This window comes from Pinus tabuliformis, chromosome 1_2, assembly GCF_031772625.1.
Source record: "Pinus tabuliformis cultivar Carrire ecotype Pingquan chromosome 1_2, CPIR1, whole genome shotgun sequence".
Taxonomy (NCBI): Eukaryota; Viridiplantae; Streptophyta; class Pinopsida; order Pinales; family Pinaceae; genus Pinus; species Pinus tabuliformis.
Genome location: NC_142298.1, coordinates 195617918 through 195623378, shown reverse-complemented (window position 1 = coordinate 195623378; position 5461 = coordinate 195617918).

Genomic DNA, 5461 nt, shown 5'->3' with positions numbered 1-5461 from the left:
TAACCGTGGCTATTTGTTGAGGAATCCCTAGACTCGGCCAACCTCCTGAAGACGTCCTAGGCCATTATGAAGGAGTGAAAGTCCTTGTAACTCCTAGCAGTAAAGTAGGGTCACCTGAAGAAGGAGAGTCTTCGTTGTTGAGTTCATCCTGATTATACCAAAGTCTAGAAACAGGTTATAATCCTGAAGCTGTTTTGGTTTCCGAGCTTGCTGGTAGTTTTTCATCTACTAGTGATATAGGCGAAGAACCCGAGATATCTGAACCTTTACTCCAACATCAGGGTTAGTCTCTCCAACTTCTAGTGCTCCTAATTCACCTAGGGTAGAAAGAGTCATCACCGAAAATCTTCCTTCTGGTTTGATAGCTATTGAAGAGCTTGCTCCAGAAGAAGAAATGCATCCCTATCCCTGAAGATCAACCTACTATTGATCTAAGTGAGCGTGAATCCATTTTTTACAGTCCACCTAGAAGTACTACTTGGTATCTTTCTTTAACTAATTATTTGGACAACTCAGTGTCGAGTTTTTCACCACCTCGTGTTTCTTATCCACCTAGAGGTATTTATACTCCGTAAATATTCAGTCAGGTCGTCCCATGTTTACTCAATCGCCTGAATCTTTTTGTACGGCGGTCCTTCTATTCCCGCAGGGTATCAGTCCTTTGTCTGGTACTTTTTCGGGAGCATCTCCTCAACCCATTGAACAAAGGATGTTCACTGGAAGCAATGGTGCAAAGCCGTTGAGTGTAGAAGACATTCTTATGATGTCAGGTTCTATTCCCGCTTCTCAACCTCAAGGTGCCAGTAACTGCCTAGGGGCAGCCTCAATTAACGCCTGGGGGGTAACCTCAAGGTACACAATTTGCATCTGGGGGGCAACCTCAAGGACAGTACGTGCCTACGGTACATTACATTCCCCAAGGTCAACCCCAGACTCAATATGTACCCCATGGTCAACCCCAGTACCAATTATACCTCAAGGTCAACCCCAGTATCAGTACATGCCTCAAGGGTATCTGCCCCAAGGTCAGTACTCGAGTCAAGGTTTCCAACCACCCCAAGGTCAATCTTATGTTCAAGGTACAGGAAATGTACCTTTCACTTATCAATCCTACCCTCAACCCCGTTATGGATCTCAATATCCTCAACCTGTTATGGGTCAATACCCCAGAATAAACATAGTGTGGGATCCATCGCAAGGTCAACAAGTGTTGCAACCAAATGTACAATTGCCATCTCAAACTAACAACCCTTAGTTTCTGGTTCACACCCAGCAACCAGTCCAGTCTAATATTCAAACTTCTATACCTTCGGTAGTTTCTCAGTCTGGGCCTATTTCGCCTCGTACTCCATCTCAAACGACTGCTGAAACTCTGCCGCAACATCTGTTCCATCACCACACTTACTTTTGAGTATTGACACTCCGGTTTCTACTATCCCTGTAACTACTCCTCAGACATCTTTACCATCGTCTGGATCCACGATTCAAACTACGGTTCAGATGCCTGTAGGACAACCTGGTTTAAGTACGGTTGTCACAAGTCAACCACAATTCACTTATCAACCGTACCAGGGACAGTACCAATTCGGTCCTACTGTCCAGCAGCCAGTTTACCAGTATCAACCATATCCTGGGTACACTTATCAACAACCACAACAACCCCAGTACGGTCCGGTTAATCTGGTTTTCCAGGAGGATACAATATCCCGAATGCGATTCCTATTACTAGTTATCCTGGATATCCTCCTCCTGGGGCTGGTATAGTGACCCAGAGTTTTAGGGATCCTAATCGGCAGCTACCGTTTATCGCAACTTTGGATTTACCAAACTTGTCGTGCCTAACGAACGATCCAATTAATTATCTTCCGTTTTGGCCGCCAATGCCGAATAAGTTGCCCAGTGACATTCCAAGTTCGAGGGTAAGTCTGGAGAGGGCCCGTCGAATCATGTGATGACTTACCACCTCTGGTGTGCCTCAAATTCCATCTCGGATGATTCGATCCGCTTACGTCTTTTCAGCGCACTCTCATTGGTCTCGCGGCCAAGTGGTACATTGAGTTACCACGGGCCTCTTTTTATAATTTTAGCCAGTTAGCTACTTCGTTTTTAACTCATTTTCAATTGCCGGTCAAATATGATAATGGCACAGAGTTACTAACTTCATTAAAACAATCGACATCCACTTATATTTCTGATCATATTCATGAATGGAGACATCGAAGGCGGTTAGTGAAAGTTTTTATTCCGGACCAGATCTTAGCTGAATGGTTTGTTAAATCATTGTTACCGAAGATTACTGAAGACGTAGCTAAGGCCGGATTAGTTACTGAGGAGCAAGTGATTGCTCAAGCGCAATACCTTGACTTAGTTTACCCTCAGTCAGGTACGTTACACGAAAAGATCCCAGATCTTCCAAAGTCAAATCAAATCGCTGCTGCTCCCTCAGGGTCTCATGCTGCTGATGGCATGATTGGTACGGTGAATACTAAAAGTAAGAAGAAATCCTCAAAGAATTCTTCTCCTATTATAACCTTACCAGACTCCTCGACAGGAGATTCTTCTGCTGATCTCTCTGCCGATATTCACGCTGTAGAGTCATCTACGGCGAAATCAAAATCCGGTGGGAAGAAGAAAGGTAAGAAGAAGAATAAAGCAGACAAAACTCCAAAAGAGAAAACTGAAAAGGCGGAATCTAATGATGAAAAGCGCAAGCCTCGTTATCCATGTCTTATTTGTGAAGAAGAACACTTTACAAGAGACTACCCTCATCGAGCAGAGGTTGCGAAGATCGTCAAAGGTTCCCAAATTCCTGCTGTCTTGAAGGATCCATTTCCAAAAGATAGCAAAATGATAGGTTCTTTCTCGAGTGCCACTGAAGAACCCATTTTGATGATGTCCCATGTAAGGATTGCGACTCGATCGCAAGATTATGGTAGTAAAAGTCCTGTTGATGGCAAAGAAGCAGAATCTTCTCATTCTAATCCATCAACCTCAGCTCCCGGTTCCGATCCACTACAGATCGAGAAACCTAACCCAGACTTGGTAATCAAGCCGCCCGCTAAGGGTGTACTTTGACGGTCTGCTTTCAATCCACATGCGAGAGCGGCCCAGAATTACAACATTGTTGAGGACTTAGCTGTTTCACCCTCAACAATGTCGGCTTTGGAAGTGCTGTAATCATGCCCAGCACAATGCAAATTACTTTTGTCGGCTATAGGAGCTGTTGATGTTCAGGACCCGAACCTAATAATCTTTGATCTAGAAAATAGTACACCGCGTTTGCCTCATCAAATGGCTTTCCAGATCCCAGTGATAGTCAAAAACAGGCCTATTCATCGGACTGTAATTGATGAGGGAGCTTCCACGTGTATTATGTCGATGCAGTGTTGGAGATCGCTTGGTTCTCCTTCACTAAATCAATCCCCGACAATTCTTAAGGCCTTTGATGGCCATGGGTTCCGTCCTTTTGGCATTCTACAGGATTTTCCTATAGGGGTTGAAGGAAAAACCGTTAGTCTAGATGTGGAGGTGGTTGATGCCCTCTAGACTACAACCTTCTCTTAGGTCGAAGTTGGACTTACGCTATGACAACGGTCGTTTCATCGGTCTTCCGAGTAATAAAGTTCCCACATAATGGAAAGATCATAACCATAGACCAGCTGACTTACTTTTCATCCAACCCAACCTCTTCAGAGAGTATCCAGCATGTCGGTAAAACGACTATCCCATATAAGGATGTTGGTGTAGGATTAGTTAAAGATGCCGGTTTACTGGGAACTTTTCCTTTTCCTCCGCTCAACGCATCATCTTCATTTGCAACCATTCATATGATTACATCAGACACTATTTATTACGACGATCCTTGGATCGTTCCTTCTGAATCTGAAATAGACTCATTTGGTAATTCTATGTCGTTGAGACCATATGAAATTGCCTATGAAGCCGTGCAGTCTTTTACCGACCCGTGTTCAACCAAGGTCTACCAAATGAATGTGGTCCATGAGGAATCACTTTTCACATCAACCTCAGAGTTAATAGCATTTCCCGAAGTTGTGTCATTTGAAGAACAACTTTGTGAAATCCTGTGTATAGATGATTTACCATGGGAGGATCTCCATCATAGATCTTCGTTTTTACCTGAGGATGATCATTTTGAAAATGATTTCTCGTCAATTTTTACAGCTGAATATGTCAAGGAAGCTCAGAATCCCATGAAACATCTTGATTCAGAGTTGAATTTGGAAATATCTCTCGAACTATTCCCATTGACATTTCAGTTAAGCCCGGAATTGTTGAAAACATTCATATAGGTGCCTTGTGTATAGATGATGAAATTCAGACATACAAGGCCCTATTTCAAGAATTCCGCGACGTGTTTTGCCTGGTCCTACGAGGAAATGCCAGGAATTGATCCCACGATTGTTGTTCATGAGATCAAGACTTACCCGGATGCTAAACCCGTCCGGCAACGTTTGCGTCAGATTCACCCACGAAACGCTGCTACCATTAAAGCAGAAGTTGAAAAGTTGTTGAAAGCAGGTTTCATTTATCCGATCCCGTTAACGGATTGGGTATCGAATATTGTTCCGGTTAACAAGAAACAGGGAGCAATAAGAATATGCATCGATTATAGGGACATTAATCGAGCTTGTCCAAAGGACAACTACCCAACACCCTATATCGATCAAATCATTGATGATTGTGCCAACAGTGAAATATTTTCCTTTATGGACGGTTTTTCCGGTTACAATCAAATCAATATTCTACCTGCCGATCAACAAAAAACGGCTTTCATTTGTCCATGAGGGACATTTGCTTATTGCAAATTGCCTTTTGGGCTTAAGAATGTCGGAGCAACTTTTCAAAGGGCGATGTCTTATGCGTTTCATGACACCAAACACATTGTGCAACCGTATCTCAATGATTTGCCTGCTCATTCCTTACATCGAGCTGACCACCTTGTCCATTAACGAGCAATCTTCATGAGGTGTAGGCATTATTGTATTCGGTTGAACCCACACAAATGTGTCTTCTGTATAGAAGTGGGTCAATTACTAGGATTTGTAGTTTCGAAAGCCGGCATTCACGTCGATCCCTCGAAGGTAGAAGCTATTATCAAATTGCCTCCTCCTTCGAGTCTTCACCAACTCCAAAGTTTGCAGGGGAAAGCAAACTTTTTACGACAAGTCATTCCTAACTACACCGAGGTTACAAAGGGTTTTACACGGTTGTTGAAACAGAACGCTCAATTCTCTTGGATGAGATAGCTCAGAAATCTTTTGATGCACTCAAACACGCGTTGACCCATGCACCGTTGTTGCATCCTCCCAACTACAACCAGGATTACTTTTTGTACCTCACTGCCGCTCATTCCACCATTGGGATGGTCTTAGTTCAGGAAGATGAATTCGGAACGAAACATGTGATATATTACCTTAGTAGGACGTTAAATCCCACTGAG